The 18,193-nt window shown below is 45.5% G+C and overlaps 1 long non-coding RNA gene across 4 annotated transcripts in view; it reads right to left on the minus strand.

The window, feature by feature from the left end:
- LOC146761679 (uncharacterized) overlaps positions 1–18,153 on the minus strand; it is a 70,653-nt gene extending 52,500 nt beyond the window's left edge. For all 4 annotated transcript variants that reach the window (XR_014942413.1, XR_014942415.1, XR_014942414.1 and 1 more), the window contains exon 1: positions 18,037–18,153. This is a non-coding gene — a long non-coding RNA (uncharacterized LOC146761679). The remainder of the gene's footprint in view (positions 1–18,036) is intronic.
- Positions 18,154–18,193: the final 40 nt, after the last annotated feature.

Here is an 18,193-nt window from a genome sequence, read left to right on the forward strand (position 1 = left end):
ATAGATGGTAGAGTCCCCTCTGAAGATATGCAAAACCCAACAGGACACTTTCCTGTGTAAGCTACTGTGGGAATCTGCTTTAGCAGTGGGGTTGAACTCAATGATCTCCAGAAGTCCCTTCCAACCCCTACAATTCTGTGATTCTTTGAAGAAAACGAGTCTTGTAGCCTCTCAGCATTAGAATACTAATAGTGGCAGACAAATTCCATGCTTCAAACAAGGGTAAGATATTACACAGAGCCTCTGCAGAGAGATTAGGTTCAATTAAAAGTAATAAAAATAAAAATAAATCCTTGTGTTCTTGGCAATGAGTTGATCAGCAGCAAAAGCCAGGAAGCACAGCCTCCTTTCCCCTGACACCAAGGTGCCCTGCAAAACCAGGCGCATTAGAGTTCAACAGGTTGCCCAATGGGTAAGTGCAAAACATGTAGCAGAGAACTGTGATACAGAAACTCACCGCATTACCAGGTTTATATTCATCTCTGAGCTCTTGCTACTCCATTCTTCCCTGAAAGACTGTGTAAATGCACTTCAGCAAGCTTGAGATGCCAGGTGAAGAGCTCCTGACCTTCTCCAGCACAAGAGTCTGGGCAAGCAGCACACCAGTAAAACAGAGTGAAGTAACAGCAACTTGTTTTCCCTCGTACTGCTGCATACTGCTGCACAGGAAGAAGCTACAGAAACATTAACTCCTTATAGGCATCCCAGAAGGATTTTTGAGGCTGAAGTTCAAAAAGAATCTTTAGCAAAGGCAGGAAGGGAAGGAATAAAGGAGGGAAAAGCCTCTTGCATCCTCTATTTTTTTTTATATATAATGGTTATTTCAGTTGTGTGTTACTCCAGAGGAAGTCACCAACTCAATGTGCAGGACCCATAGACTTGCATATGTTAAGGGTCCTCAGGTGGTCATGAACCTGATCTTTGTTTACAGTGGGAGGGACATTACTTCCTCGATCTCTTCCTACCAAACCAAATGTTTGAGGGCTACATGGTGAACATATCATAGAATCGTAGAATCATAGAATTACCCAGGTTGGAAAAGACCTTGATGATTATCAAGTCCAGCCGCAGCCTAATCATAGTACCCTTACTCTAAAAACCCTCTGCTAAATCATATCCCTGAGCACCACATCCAAACAGCTCTTAAACACATCCAGGGATGGCAATTCAACCACCTCTCACCATATGAGAAAATTCCAAGTAAAAAATGTTGTTAACTACCTCAACCTTTGCCTTCTCTGTTGTTACTAGCTTGACTGTGTCAATCACTAAGGACACACTCCTGGGCATTCCTTTTCTGGTTGAGGTACCCAGAGAGGTCCTCATGTTCTTTTTGGCATCCCTTATCAAGCTCAGTTCAAGCTGGGTCTTGACTTTCCTTGGATCCTGGTTCTGAAACACTATAAATATCAGCAAAGGAAATCTGTGTTTTAGTGGGATGCACTGTTCCTCTGCTCTTGCTGTTTGACTCTGGGAAAAAAATAATAAAAAATCCTGTCCATTTTACACCATCAACCAAAGTTATGTAAGCAATTACGATTCCATTTTAATACTCCTTTCTTCCTTAAGAAATAGCTATTAGATTAATGATTTAAGAAAACGAACACCAGTCTTAATTTAGTAAAATCTGATTGCATCTATTTAAAGTCATAAAAAGCATGAAGCTTCAATGAGCTGTTAAGTTCACTGATGATACTAAATTAGGAGGATCTGTTGACTTCCTCGAGGGCAGAGAGATCCTGACAAGGCTGGAGGGCTGGCAATCATCAATCATATGGAGTTCAGCAATAGCAAGTGCTGGATTCTACAGCTGGAACAGGGCAACCCTGGTTATGTGTATGGCATTGGGGATGAAAGGCTGTAAGAGCAGCTGATCAGAAAAGGATCTGGGGTCTCTGGTTGACAGCAAGTTGAATATGAGTCAGCAGTGTGCACTGGCAGCCGAAAGGACCAACCATGCCCTGGGGTGCATGAGGGCCAGCACTGCCACCAGGTGAGGGGAGAAACTGTCCCTTCTGGTCCATGCTGGGTGCAGGTTTGGGTACCACAATGTAAGAAGGCCATGAAACTATTAGAGAGTGTCCACAGGAGGGCTACACAGATGGGGAAGGGTCTGGAGAGCAAGATATATCTGTGAGTCAGGTGCAGAATGACTCTCATCTTCACTTCCACAAGTAAAAGCCAAAAGAATGCAAGAGCAAGGCTGTTCAATTTTCTGTTCTGATGGGCAATAGATACCTGTGTAAGGACAAGAACTGCTTGCTCCAAAGAATCACGAGAGACAAGGTGCAGGTTTCCAGTATATTTGATGGTGAAATAAAGAAAACATTAATCTGGATAATATTTGCTAGCAAGAGTTTTCAAATGTGATGAGGTTTTCTAAGCATTCCTTCCTTACTTGAATTACTATGTCTCTTAGTTAAGTGCTATATTAGCTACCTGGCTAGAAAACACCTCAGCATTTAGCAGGAGGTATTTACAGAATGATGAACACTTATCCCAAAAGGAAAAGCAAGAGCTCGGAGAAGACAATAGGAAGGAAATAATTAGAGGAGAGAAGGTATTTATGAGTATGAATCACGCATTTCCCTAGACAGACATCTTCCCATTAATGATGAATATCATAATTCCCCTAAATAATGCAAGGAAAAGAATGTTTAATCATTTAAAGGTATCATCAATAATAAATATGTCAGTTCCATATGCTAACATCACCGTTCTTCTCTGCTCAGGGACTGTTCTACAGTGAAGACTAAGATCACTATCACCTTCAATTTTGGAAAAATGCTTCAATATCACAGCACCAAGAACAAAGAAAGTATGTGAGACAAAGAAATGGAAGGCAGGGCATGCTCACAACCTGTGAGGTGTAAAGCCTCTTTATACCCTGACTGCTGTTCCCACGCAATAAAGAAGTAAGAAAAGCCTAGTTCTTATTTGCTCAGAGTAAGGGCGCACCAGGTGTGTACTGAGATAGCCCCAGCCAGTTGGAGTCCTCTACCCAGCTCAGGGGGTTACAGCATTTCTAAGGCAGACCAGGCTGAGGGCAAAGTGAGCAGATGCTCAGTTCTCTGGCTACTCTGCCATCAGCAAGCAGGAAAAATGCTGGATGACCAAGGGCAAGATCAAGACAGAAGGGGACAATTCTCAACTCAAGGACAAGGTGTGGAAAACTGCACAATGTGATATTACACTTGAACACTGGGCAGCTGCACTGCAAGTTTCCAAAGTCAGCATATCAAAGAGCTGCCATATGCCAGCTGTGCCAGCAAAGGACACTGCAGGAAGAGAGTGAGCGCTCAGCTGAAGGCAAGCTAGGATATCACCACAAAAGGATAGCGTCACATGGGAGGCAGTTCACCTGTGCCTGCAGCACTACAGACACAAAGAGCAACTGCAGAGGGATCAAACCTGGTCTCCAAAGGCAAAGCCAAGTAAGGAGTGCAAAGAAGAATATGTGAGCACTAAGATCCATGCCTGGACAGAGAAGGAAACGATGCTTGCAACATTTCAACAGCTCAGGAAGAGCAGAATGTGCTTTAGGAGATCTAGGCTACATTGTTGCAATGGTGCCAGCAAAACTCCGTGCTCAGAGACAGGCACCTAAACATCCCCATAAAATCATGTAGGCTTTCCAGATCACCTTGACACTGGCTCCTCTCAGCCCACTGCCATCTCACTGCCACTCCAGCTGTACCCTCCCCACAATGTGGGCTGTCCTGACTTAATGCTCTGTCATGACAAAATCATAATCCCAAGGGCTGCTGCTGCCATGGCAATTCCAGTGACTGAAAACAAATGCAGAAGATAAGCTGTGCAGAACTGCTGTGAAGAGCTATGGGTCCACTTTGGGCAGCTCTATGCACCCAAGTAGTAGGGGAGAAGGGCAAGGAAATGGGAGTTCAAAGCCCCCAAAAGACACCATGTTCCCAAACTGTGGGCACACCTCCCAGAAAAATATTCCCCTCCAAATACAGGAAGGTGGTAGAATACAGGAGAATTCGGCTGCACAGAAGAAAAACAGTGGAGACTACACCAAAGTGATTTACTGGAATCTCTAAAATAAAAGGGGACAACCACCCACGGGGAGGATCTAAATCCAGTTCCATACAGCCATCTAAAGCATGCAGCATTTCACAGCAAGGAAACCCAGCCTGATATCTCTGCCAAATTTCTATCATGGTTTGGGGTGGGACAGAAGGTTTGTGCCACCAAACCATTATTTGTATTGTTTCAACTTTTTCTCTTTTCCCTAGAGTCACTCTTCCGATTTAGAATCTGTACTATTTTAGGCAACTCTGCTAAAAAAACAGGATTTAATGCTTGTTTGGGCTGACCATAAAAATCTTTTCCACTGGAACAAAGATTTAAAACTGTGACTCAAATTGAGTTTACAATGGGGGGTTGATTATCAAGAGGACCAGAATATCCTCTTATTAGAAAAATGTTTGCTGGTCTTTCCTGAACTTCACACAGTAGTATTAACTCAATGGCTCATTCAGTTGTACACAGGCAATAAAAGCTGTCTTGGAATCTGGGAAAAATATATATTGTAATAACAGAAATGAGCTTGTATGTGTGCATGTGTATCCATGCATGTATATACACAATTGATAGGATAAGAAGGAATAGTTTTAAACTAAAAGAGGGGAGATCTAGATAAGATTTTAACTGAGAGGGCAGCGAGGTGCTGGCGCAGCTGCTCAGAGAAGCTGTGGATGCCCCATCCCTGGAGGTGCTCAAAGTCAGGCTGAATGGGGCTGTGGCAGCCTGAGCTGGTGGGGGGCAGCCCTGCCCATGGCAGGGGTTGGAACTGGATAGGCTTTGAGGTCCCTTCCAACCCAAATCTTTCTGATTCTAGGAGTACTGTCAACAAGAGATATAGGAAAGAAAAACATGAAATCTCAAAAAACAAAAGTTGGATGGGATCAAAGAACATACTCCACCTGCTTGCCTGAAGAAAAACAAGCCTAATTAAGTTTTTTGGGTTCTTTTTAATTATTATTCCCCTGGTCTTATGCAAATACTTAGGCAGTTTTAAAGAAATCTGCAGAGGACAACCAGACTTCTGAAAAACAGTTGTAATACCTTATGAGTACCCGATATTATTCTTTTTCCAAAGCACTATTTATATATGTACAATATTCACATGCGTGGGTTGGTTAACATCCCAGGCAGATGCAGAATTACAGCCTGGGTCTGGAGAAGCCCAACAATGCTCACAGGAAATATTTCCCAAACACTGAGCATGCAGATGTAGGTGACAATGTGAGCTCTCCAGGTCCACCACCAAATTTCCCTTCAGCCTCACCTACACAAGAGCACACAGCTGTTCCTGTTCTTTCCTATGCCTCCTTGCTATGACAATCTCACTGGGTTTTTTTTCTGCTGTTTTTCAATTGGCTCAGTTTTCTACACTGGCTCACTGCATTGCCAGCAAAGCAGACAGAATGGTCCAGAGTGCCAACTACTTGGGATGCCTCTATCGCTGCAGCAGGACTCTGGTACCTAAATGGTTGGCACGAGGCCACTGAAGCCACAAAGAATGGAGGAAGGAGTCAGATCTCAGAAATGGCCCCACAATTCCAACACCAAAGGTTACGAGAGATAAAGTGGGGCAGCAGCACACAGCCAATGGAACCCTGCCCTCTTTATCAAGCCTTGCTGATGAAACATCAAAGGAAAGTATGTATAAAATCCATGGTTCGCTGTTATGTAGAAGGGCAGATTAGATTTTAAGGCAGTAAATAATCAGTGACAAGCCTACAAACACACTTAACAAATGTCAGAGTGGCACAGATCTCTGTCACAATCACACTGACCTGGATCCAACCTTGCACCTGTAGAGGAAAGGCTTTGGAAAGCTTCCTATCTCATTATTTAAAGTTTGATCTCTTGGCAAGCAGAGAGAACGTATGCATCATCTGCATCCAAATGTAAAAAGAGAAATAAAATTACCACTGGGAGCACAGTGCATAGAGCCCTTATTTACAAGTTTTCTGGCTGCTCTTTTATCAGCACAGTTCTCTGGAAAACTCAAAAGCAATCACTGCTTGACAAATGTGCTTTGCTCTGTGTGGTTCCTGCACAGAACTGTATGCTGGGAACACCAGTGGGGGGACGTGAGCCGAGCATCTCGCAAAGCAGCTGCAACGTGCTTTCCTCTCGCTATGTCACACAGCATCTCTCCGTTTCTACAGTATGCAATCATTATTTTGCTAATCACAGGGTGCTCTGTGCTTCTCAACCTGAATTATTATGATTATACTTGGCTCAGCTGCAAACGCGTCTGCCTTCCAAACACATAGAGCTCGGCTGAAGAAGAGGGGTGGGGGCTCTGATCCCCGCAGCATAAACCAGCAAATGGCATTCCAGAATGCAGCTTCTTTGAACAGGAAATATAATGTCTTTCACGAGGTTTTCCATTTTAAGTTAGAAGAGAATCACCACAAAAAGAGGGGAAAAAAGAAAAAATACTGAATAAGGCAACATAACACTTACTATGGCCTCCTTTCAATACACCAGCTCAGAGTTATATTTATCTCTCAACTTCAGCCTAGAAACATACTTCATCTAGAAAAACTTTTTAGCTGCTTAAAAGAGACACTCAAGCAGCAAAGGCCACACACTTAGATACTGGGGGGGGAAGAGAGAAAAAATGATTTATTTGTTTAGATGCTGTCTGCTGGCTGACATCTCCCACCTACAGCTCATAAAAAACCCTTCCAGTGGGCAGGCATGACTTGGGCACGTGCCAGCCTGAGCATGACATGATGTGGGAGAAAGGGATACGATCTGGCTACTTTCTGGCTATTTAGTTCACTTTCACCCACTTGTACAAACATCTGGTTTTAACCTGGGCCAGCAGCAGGATGCTATGTATGGTAAACATGAGCATCTCTGGCATTCAAACCCAAAATGCAGGAGGAGCAGCAGTTAGCCATTAACGCTAACGTGGAACTACCCAGGATGGTGACAGCTCTGCACAGATCTGCCAGACTACCTCAGACATGATTCGCACCTTATCCATCTCAGGGCAAGGCCCTCTGCACCTCTCAGGTCATTGCCCCGTGCTGAGGGCTATAACTAATAGAAGTGTACGTGCTATGCCACCTCTAAAGATTTCATTAGATAAACAGCCTGTCTCTGCTCTGAATTAAACTGGAGTAAAAATCTCATTTGGGTATGCTAGGGAAACAAGATGAGGCCTGAGAGTCTTGAAAATAGAAATCCAATCAAACAATTGGCATTAGTTGGCCCTTGTCTGCCGGAGTCATCAGAAAGATCAAGTTACGGTCATGTCCTGAAAACAGCCCCATATCCCGGGGGTTAAAGGTTGCTGACATGGCGACACATCACTGCATCGCAGAGACATTTGGGAAAAAAAAGAAGAGTCATCCTGCATGAAACATAACACTCAGTGTTTACATCTCATTTCGCAGGTCTCATGTATCACCAGCAACACGGACAGGAGGAGCTGCTGCTTTGATTCCGTGCACTGACACCCTGATGACACCCCCTAAAATGATGTGATTGCATCACACCTTTCCAAGAGGTGACCACCAGCCAGTGAAAGCCCCTGGACATATTTGCACCAGCCTCACTTAGTTGAGATCACTCAACCTGACCGCAGAGGACTGTGTGTTGAGCACGTTCAGGAATTGCCACCCATCACAGAAACGTTCAGGGATGGCTGCCAGTGCTGCACACAGGAGTCTGGAAAGCATTGGCTTTCCACTATGGGAAACGTGGTGCTGAGTCCTGGGATTTTTTGGAAAAAAACAGCTGTGCAAGCAAAGCCATCCAACCGAGTCACTCACTGCCGTGGGCCCACGAGGCTGATGCAGCCAAGAAAAAAAAGGTCTGCCACAAAGTGATATTGAGCATGTTCTTCAAATTGCCAACATCAAAGTATTTTCCTGTTTCAGATCCCTCCACTTCTATAACCAGAAGCAGTGAAAACACTCAGCTTTAAAGCCTACGAGTCCAACTAAAAGATGCTGAGCTTTACAGCACTCCTTGCTTACATGAAAACGGAAAGTATTGTACAGGACATCGCCTCAGCTCTATTTAGAGTTCCCTCTGCTCCCAGAACTGCAGGGCGGGCATTGCCACAGGCCACCCCCAAGCATTTTCTTAAAGGGATGAGGACTGCTGAAACCAATTGAACTGTTATCGCCACACACAAACCTGCTTGGCTGCTGACACCCCAGGAACCCTCTGCCCCAGGAGGAGCTGGGCTGCAGCACAGCCACATGGCTCAGCCCAAAGCAAAGCCAAATCCCTCAGGAGGGGAGAAACAGGTTCACAACCAGGCTGGAAAGTCCCAGGCTTGCAGCAAGCCAGAATGCTATTAAAATTAGCAGCTGACAGCTAAGAAAGCTAATGGCTGGAATGCTCAGAGCTCTGAGCAAAGATTGCAACCAGCTGTGATGGAGGAGAGCAGCACTACAACCACTGACCTCACTTATGCACCACTTTGGATCCTATCATTGGGTCTGGGACACGTTGTACTTGCATGCAAGCTGCAACCTGAAGGAGGTATGAGAAGCAAAAGCTGACAAGTTATCATTTAGAGAGAAGGGAAATGGGAGCAGCTCCTGCTGCTCTATTCCTTTTTTTTTTTTTTTTTTCAAGAAAAAACATGCAGCTGTGGTTGCTCCTCTGGTAGCAGCAGACTGTCAGTGCATGCAGAGATGCTACCAGGGTGGTTGAGTGATCTGTCTCTGTGAGAGGAAGGAGGAGCCAAGCACAAATGATAAGACATCTGGAGCAGAAGATAAATGTGGATGAGATGGTAAAGAATGAACAGGTGGAATAGGAAAGAAAGGGGAAAGAAGGAATAAAAAAAAGGGAAATATGCACATGAAAAACACCACAGGCATAAAACTCAGAACATGAAGTGGAACAGAAAATGAGAAGTAGATGGAAACCAGGAGGGGAAGGAGCAAGAAAGTTACAGCAATGATGCATTCAAACATTTGTAGGTATAAACACATCTAAAATACAAATACACAAATAGAAGAACCACACTGTGTTTTATCTACATTGCTGTAAGACTGAACACAGAAGTGGTGATGAAGTCATTGCCTCTGACAGGTCAACACCACAGTTTTCACCTGCACAGGGATTATTTCTGCACACTTCTTGTACCAGGCTGATTCCCATTAACTTTCACCTGCAGAAGAAAGAACGCAGAAACCATGTAAAAATATTCACAGCAGAGCAGCATGTTTACAGCTGCAACATCTCCATCATGTGTACACAGACAGCCACAGATCCTCATGAGGACTATTAGCACCGTTAGTTATTGGTATTGCTTATAGCACCACATATAAAGCACCACCAAGAGCTGGAGAAACCAAATTTGTCTGTGCTTGATGATAAATAAAAATAGAACAGAAAGGACAGTTGTTGTTCCAGAAACCCAATGACCTGAGGCAAAAACCAAGATATAGTTAGAAAGTAAAAGCAAATAAGGCAGGCTGAGCAGAGTGAAGCATGAAATATGCCAGAGGAGATACCATCATCTCCCCATACAGTCCTAAAAATCTTGCTTTAAAAAGGAATCCGGGAAGGGGTGAACCACAACAGAGTGTGAGGAAAGGGCCACCCATCCCCTGTTCTCCAAATTCCTACTTAACCACTAATGAAGATGCTGTAAAGATCCCCCATTACTTAAACAACCAGCAGTAAGAAGGAACCCACATCAGAATCACCACATCCATCAAACCACCCAGAGAACAACCCCTAACTAACGTGGCCACAATGTCCATCAAGATCCTGACTTCATGTTTCCTGTTCTGTGTGCCCCTTTGTTAAAATGCCACATTTTGGGACACACCAAACAGAAGGCAATCAAAAATTATTTGTGAGTTAACTTCTATGAGTCCATCCACAAGGAGATTAGGAGGTAATGTAATAAAAAAAGAAGAATTCAAGATTTAATACATCAGTAAAATAAAATGGCCTGCTTTGACCAGCTAATGTGACAGTGTTAATCTTCTCTCTGCAGAAAAATCCTGGTAAACTAACCTTAGTTTGGGGAAGGTGAAGAGCAGAAAGGGAGGGTAAAATTTAGAGATGTTTTGGTACCCATGCCTATCTTTTTACTTCCTTATTTTTTTCAATGTTGTGAAAAGGCACAATTGAAATTCCAGTCAAAATATTTTCCTCAGTGCTCAGTTTGAACACTGAAGTCATCACCAGATTATCTTTCAGCTAATGTGTTAAATGATGAACCGATATCAGATACATGATACTTTTGTTTCTTCCAACCCAGCACTGGAGGGCCTGGTTTTGCTTGCATGTTCCTTAACTATCTTTAAACGTTATATGAAACATGGCAATACATTTAGAAAAAGCACAACTGGGATAACATACTTTGGGGCAGAATATGAAGAGTTCGGTGATGCTCTGTATCACAAAGAAGGACTGGACAACCCAGGATGGAAATGAATTCTCAGAGAGCAAGGTTCCATTTCCTTGTAGAAAACTGCTGTAGTCTTTGGTACAAAAATTTAAGCAGTGTTTCTGTTACCTGAGGCAATACAAGGAACACCTTGGAAAGGGGACAAGAGACCTCAAAGCTCTATCTGTATTTCCAGCAAGAGCCAGTAAAGAAAGACATGCTGCCAACACCACAGAGGAGATAGACTTCAGCTTTCTGGTCTGCCTGAAGCTTCCTTTGCTGGCAGGCTCCCAACTCACACTTATCACTGCTGTTGTCAAGCCAAGACCAAACAAATGTTCCCAATAACCAAGACCAGGACTCGGCCCAGGAATATGGTACTTCATCTCTCAATCAGTCAAAGATGGCAACGCACTGTCAGAGAAGAGTTAATCACCAAAAGAATGTCAAGAGCATTCCTAACCCACCAACTCAATGGACCAGCTGTGGATGCATTCCAGACAACAATGGAGCCAGCAGAGCAGTAGCAGTCAGTTCCTTCCTCATGCCCATCAGCTCTTCTGAGTTGCTGGAGCTCAGCTTCAGAGAGTTGCTTTTCATCCATGAGGTGGTAGCTGGGTCCAAACAGTACACAAAGCTAAGGCTTATCTTTACCCTCAGGTGCCCCAAGAATGGAAATTGGTGGGAGGATACAATACCATTGTTCACCTCTGGGTATCAGCCACCCCAATGGACTTAAGGATGACTTCAGGCTCCCTCTTCCAAAAACACAGGGGCCCGCTGCAGCAGAAGGAGGCTGGGAGCCTTTCTGGGCAGACCCCCTTTGCTTGCTAAGCCTCCAGTGTAACCTCAGTTGCATTATTCCAACACTTGTCAACTTCCAGGAAGCATCAAAATCCTATAGTATCTTTCAAATAAGTATTAATGTTGTCAGCAATATTTCATGGGTCTACAGACTTTGTCACACTTTAGGGAGGCCTAAAACAGATTTAGGCCAGGCTCCAAGACTTTCAAGACAGGATGGCATAACCGAGAGCCTGGGAGGCAGAGATCCTACACAGCAGCCCTGTCCGTGTTGGTACCTCCAGTTCTCTTTCTACTGAGAGTGAAGACAACAGCATTAAGTGCTCAGCATCCAGACTTCTAAGCAGGAAAAAATAAATAAATAAATAAATAAATGTTCGTTACTATGGATATTAGCACTCCTAACACTATTACAAGGAAGGAGAAATGTATTAGCAAGACCAGACAGCTGAAATCTCTCCCAGTCGTGGATCAGCACAAGCGACTGCAGATTGTTTCATCACTCTGTCTTACCGTCTCTTTCTATATTGGCTTCCTCTGTGAGATGCTGGTAGCAGTTACTTAAGGAAGACATTATTACTGATACAAGTGGTCAGATGCTGGAACAGGTTGTTCCAAAGTAGGGGATGGATGTCCTAACACCAAAGTGTTAAAAGTCAGGCTAGAGTGGGCTTTGAGTAGACTGCTAGGGACGATAAAAAAGCTGGTATTCAAATGTATCTTTCACACTTAGGTAGGAGCTAAAGGAGATTTTAGTGCCAGTCCTTTGACACTTGTGTGATCCCATACAGCTACTCAGTGAAAGGTTTTCAAAAGTTCTGCTCAGATGTGTCAGCTGCAACATACCAAAGCCAAAGTCACCGTTGACATTCCTGACACCAAGACAGGTACAATATCTTAACCATTTTGGAGAAGCACTGAGGATCCAGCTGACATCATACTGTTCTCCACTATGAACGTACAAAACAGCACCTTCCTCTACATATTAACAGATGAAAATGTGAGCGGAAGGGGGAGAAATGGCTGCTGAGTGTAGAACGCTCACATCTACCTGTAGCCAAGTAGGGGGAATCCCATCATCTATCCAAACTACCTATTAAAACTGGTTCTGGTGGGTCTTAACACCAACCACCTTTCACTCAGATCCTTGTCCTTTCGTTTCAGCAAAGAATTCCTTCCCATGGAGGCCAGGACATGGCAGCATCATTCATTCCCATCCCAGCAATGATCCAAAACATCTCCAGGCAGGCACTGGGACATGGACAGTCTGCTCCACTGTCCTATGGAGACAGAGGAAGAGTATGTTCTTCCTTCTCCTGGGAGGCTTCTGATCATTATGTTTAGTAATCTTCTGCATTTCAGAAATGTGGGCCCTCTTCTATGTCATTCCACACACCAAAACCTGAAGCCCACCTTTTCTATTTCTTTCCTCAGTAACCACAATAGTAGAGAACTGCCAGTGAACTGGGGTCTCCAGTCCAACCTCCCATCTTACAAGCTATTGTTTTCCTCTGTTACATCAAGCATTTATTCTGTATCATCTAATAGCAGCCTCTTTTACATTTAAGAAAAACGTAAAGCTCTGCCCACCCCAACTCTTAAAAGCAAGCTAATAAAAGAACCAGAGCCAAAGTTTTGAGACACCTGTAAACGAAATGATCCAGCAAGTCAATTAGCATCTGAAAGCACCAGAGCAGCAGGCTTCAAGTTGTCGGTGCTCAGCATTAAGCCCTTGGCCTTTGCTCCCTCATGATCACTTCTGGGAAAGGGTACCTCACACCCTCCTTGATGTATAGGAGAAAAAAAATAAAGTAAACAAGCTATTATTATTTAAATGAAGCAGGAAGTGTTACTAAATATTTCCAAACAGATGCACAGTAGTGTTTTGTTCAGTGTGCCAACCTGTAGATCATCATATTGATAGGTGCGAATACCTACTGGCAACATCAGTTGAAACAAAGGGGTTTGGGGCCATGTCTTAAGGTAAGCTACTGCAGGGCTATATTGATACTGAATAATGAGCTTCAACAACAGCAAAGAGAGACTCACATTAGAAATTCTTCCATTTGGAGGAGACAAAGCACAAAAGGTTTGAGGGCAGTTTGTGCTTTTTCCATTGCTCCACATCCCATGCGCAATGTCACAGGCAAGCACTAGCCCACGGCTGCTGTTTCCTCCGGGTTAACAAGCACACACCACGTTTACATTACCACATTTACGTCAGTAGCACACAAGCAGCAGCAAGGCTCCAGTTTCTTGCACCACTTGCTCCTTGCGCAGCCGGCAAGCCCTTTCCAGTTGTGCAGGGCTCACCCCTTGTCTGGGCAGGGAGCCACACAAGGCAACTCAGTTCATTTTATTTTTTACATGGATTTTGCTCAGCTTCTATTTTCGAAAAGAGATGGTTAAAGGCCCTGCAGTGGACTGGGGGCTCCCAGCAACATTCAGATCATGGTGGAGGCCTCCAAATTCTGCTCTATGTGCTGGGATGCAGCCTTGTGTATCCCACCCACCTCTGCTCTTCACCACCCCTTAAGGAAACAGCCTACAGCTCTGGGCACTGCTCCTGAGCCAGAGATTTCTGCTACCAGAACAGGGGAGAGCATCAGGAAACTTCCTATAGGACCTTCTGTCATTACTTTCCAAGGGCTGGGAGCAGCACCTGGGCAAGCCCCCAGTTGCCACTGACTGGTAATATAATAAAAGGTTTTAAGCATAAGAGCAGCTCAACCTCGTGTTCTCGATCAAGGCATTGAAGAGTTGACTCGCACAGAAAATTCTGCCTTCCAAAACATCTCATAGAAACACCACTCTTGCGTGCAAACACACAGAGCAGCCCATAGTGCCAGAAGGACTCCCTCACCAGGCTGCTCCCATCTCAGCTCAGCCCATGCTCTGCAGAACCAAGCAGCTCATACTGCCTGCAGAACCAGACTGGGAGAATGTGTAGCCAAATCTCCCTTGTCAAAGGAACTGATTTGCAGGGACCCATCAATAGTTTCCATACAAAACATATGCTGCTGCTTTTTCCGGGTTTTAAAGGCAGAAACAGCCAAGAGAGAGAATCCATCCCTTCTCTTGGTAATTTGTTCCAGTAGCTAATCATCCTTACCAAAGTCTTGTGCCATAATTTATAATTTGGGTTGCCTCCTGACCTTCCTGGCTTCCCAGCATGGGTCCTAGCAATGACTCTTACTGCTGCACAACAGAACCTTTTACAACCTGATGTATTACCATAGGCAGCAACTCACAAATCATTTTTTCTATCGAGGGGATGGTGGGTACAACTATCAAGAACCCTAAGGCATCAATATCAGTGAGGATGTGACTGCAAGGACTGCAGCACAGGCAGGTGTGCTATCAAACCTGAGATATTCAGCCAGCCCCAGCTGCAAGATACAGCTCCACAATGATACCCACACCTGTACCTGGAGGTTGCATAAAGAATTGGACACCACCTCAGGATGCAATAAAAGGCATTTAAATCATACAGACCTGCATTCAAACAGTTGGCTGCACACACCTGGAAATGCTCAGTAACACTGCTTTACCACAGCACTGATAACTCTGACAAATGCTGTTCTGCCCTGACCCTCATGAGCATGGCAAGCACAGAGCAGGCGTTGCATCCGCAGGTATCAATGAACCACGTGGGGTTGCACAGGCAGTGCAGCCTGCCCTGTCAGGACGCCATGCTGCATTAGCACACACTGACTAGGAAGAGATGCAGCTGTGACAAGGGAAAATGTGGCCCATGCACAGTGGTAACGGGCCAAAGAGATGGATAATTTCTTTATTCCCCATAGGCTCTGCATAAATCTAGCCAGGGACTAAGCAAGCATTTGGTATTAAAGCTATGAACCAGTGAGGAGACACAAAACAACACATCATCCCGGGCTTCAAAGTAAGATCTGTATCACCTTGCAAAAACAGCCAGAAGCTTCCTGATCAGGTACACATCTTCCTCTCTGCTACTTTGCTTTGCAGCTCTGCACCCTCCTCAGCTTATACAGCAGGACCCTGAGCTAGTGCTGTCCCTGAACCATCAGTGCAGGATCAGGGCAGAACAGTCACTGAGGCTCAGGCAGAGCCCTCTGCAGTGCCCGAGTGCAGCTGACACCATCTCACTCCTCCTCCTTCATTGCTCAGTGCACCCAATGCCAGACATGACAACCACACCTCTCACACCAGTAACAGCAGTCTATGTGTACAGCCTGCAGCCCTGCTCCACACTGCAATGCTTGGAGCACCCAATACCCTGCCAATACCCAGAGTTGCCACTATACACACAGATAGGGAACAAAAGATGAGTCCCAGGGTTCCTGCAAGCCATGGAAACACCTCCCAGATCACAAAAGTAGACATCCTGCCCTTGACATGGCATCAGTGCCATTGTTTGCACAGACCAATGTGTGAAAAAAACTGTGCATGCGTGTATAAATGTATTTTTTAAATGAAGATGTCACATTTGTAAACCCTACCTTGCAATTCCTAGTAGGGCTGCACCAGCATAATAAGGGAAAAGCGATGACACTGTAGCAACCCACTGAACATTCTCATGTGAAAGGTGACAGAAGAACACAACAATATTCTGATACATTCAAAGACTCAGTAGATACAGTTTTTTCCCCAGTCTTTCTCCACACCCTCAGCACTGCAGTAATTCCTTTATAAAACTTAGTGAGAAACACGCAGCCACTGAAAGCCCTCTTTGCACAGCATTCTGATTAAAAACAGGAAGGCAACGGCTCAGATCCTGCAGAGAATTAGGCATAAGCTGAAAGTTGAGCAGATACGGCCCTTGATGGAGCAGAAATCAGGGCTTCAATTCGGCAGAGAGAGAACAGCACAGCTGCAGAGCTGCAACATGAGCTGTGCCGTCAGTACACAGCTCCCAGCCTCACAGAGCAGCCAGCTCCTGCACAAGTTGTATTCCATGCATGGAACTTCACACAGGGAACCCATCTTCCATTTTAAGAACTAATTCCTATACGTAATTCATTTCTGCAAACATGAAGAGCTTTCAGAAGAAGCAGGCACCAGCCCTTACTTATTTTCACTCTTGTCAAGCTGTTCTGACAGCACGAGCACATGAGCACGCAGCCCAGGCAGGAGATGCAGCACCTCGGCCTTCAGTGACCACATTGTGCAGGGATGCTGGAGGAGCACAATGTGTCCCACACTAAGCAGGTACAGAGGCACTCTCAAGGGCTGATGCACTGCACCTGTACACCTCACTGCCTGTGCACAAAGGCACAGCCACATCTATCTGAATTATGGCAACCTAACCCAGGAGTAAGGGTTTATTGTGAGGAAAAGGGGAAAAAGCAAAAGTTAGAGGTTTTCCAACACAAAGCTAACAGTGTACACAGCACACACTGAGCTCCACGGATGTGAGCCGGCATCCATTACACATGGCATCCAGCACAGCACCTGGCTGCTCCACGTGCTCGGAAAGCACACATCCTCACTACACAATTACTAAAATCACAGAGGAAAGAAAAATGGTGTCTCTGAGATGTTATCGAATATTGCATCGTAGCATTATTGCTGATGGTGATGTCAGCACTTCAGAGTGAGATTTTTCATATATTTTACAGCAACAGATAGGCTTGCTTCTACTCTACTCCAAACCAGTCGGCACAAGCTGGCAGCAATGAGATTGTATTTCTGCTCGATGAAGAAATACTCTCATTTTGCACAGCCATGACATATGCACAGTAGTGCTCTCTGCCCTGACCCATGCTGTGTGTCACTATGCTCACCCGAAAGCACATCACCAACACATTGATCTCCAAACCAGTGCTCTCGCTACTGTCCGGCTTTGCAGACACACATTAGGAAGAAGGAAGTGGCGTGGGGTCTGCAACTCCTTCTACCTGCCCACAGCCATGGACAAGCAAAACAAGCCTCGGCTTGTCAGTGCAATGAGCACTGGGCCTCCAGCATCCCTCAGGCGGGGCCACGGGCATCGCTACGGGCATCGCCCCTCCGTGTGCTCCGAGCAGCGGCTGCCTGTGGGCTTCTCAGTTTAGGACCCGAGTCCTAAAGAGTGGAAACACTGTAATACTCTTGATAGGCAAACACTAACGGGTGGCCTCTGGGAAATTAAGTTGCACTTCAAAGTACAGAAATAAACAGATAGATAAAAGAGAAATAAAAGCAAAAGGCAGCTTTTTAAGGAAAAGACAGTCCTGAAACCCCTCACATTTTCCACCCAGTGCCCCAGCTGACACCCAAGGTACACGCTGTCCCCCGGAGCAGAAAGGGCCAGGCCCGCATCACCCCTCTGCCCCACTATGGGGCTCGGGGCATCCCTTCTCTCCTCGCCCCCCTTCCCCCGGCTGCCTCCGCTCCCCCCGGCCTTATCGCGGCGATGCATCGCCGGGGGGGGCACTCCGAGCTCTTTTCCTCCCCATCCGCGCGGATTCCGCTTTGGCAAAGGCTATTTTTAGCCCTCCGTCGACGCAGCGCTTTAAAAAGAATTAATAGCAAAAATACATAAAATGCAACACCTCCCCCCTCCCCCCCTCCATCCGCACGAGCCCCGAGGCCAAGCTGCAAACTCCTGCAAGGCCTAGCGAAGGGAAGCGTACAGCAAAAGGGGAGAGGGTGGAGGGGGGGGGAGGGGGGGGGAAGGTTGTAAGGAAAAAAAAAAAATAGCAAAAAGGAAAACAGTAAGATAAGCAGCAAGAATAAGAATAACAATAAAGAAGTAACACAAATAAAAGCAATAATAACAATGCGGATCGTCTCAGAATAATAAAACATTAAATCAAACCAAAAGCCGGCCCCCCTCCGCTCGTAGCCCCGCCACTCACCGTGTCCCCCCCACCTTCCATTCCTAGGACGGGGGTCCTGCGGTGCGGAGCGGTGCGGAGCGGTGCGGGCCGCTCTGCCCATGTGCTCGCCGGAGCACGCGCTCGCCTCAATGGAACGTTGTGCTGGCGAGCGGCTCCCTGACGTCACCGCCCCCCG

The sequence above is a fragment of the Coturnix japonica genome, chromosome 2 (genome assembly GCF_054131305.1).
Source record: "Coturnix japonica strain WE chromosome 2, WE-NBRP24, whole genome shotgun sequence".
NCBI lineage: Eukaryota > Metazoa > Chordata > Aves > Galliformes > Phasianidae > Coturnix > Coturnix japonica.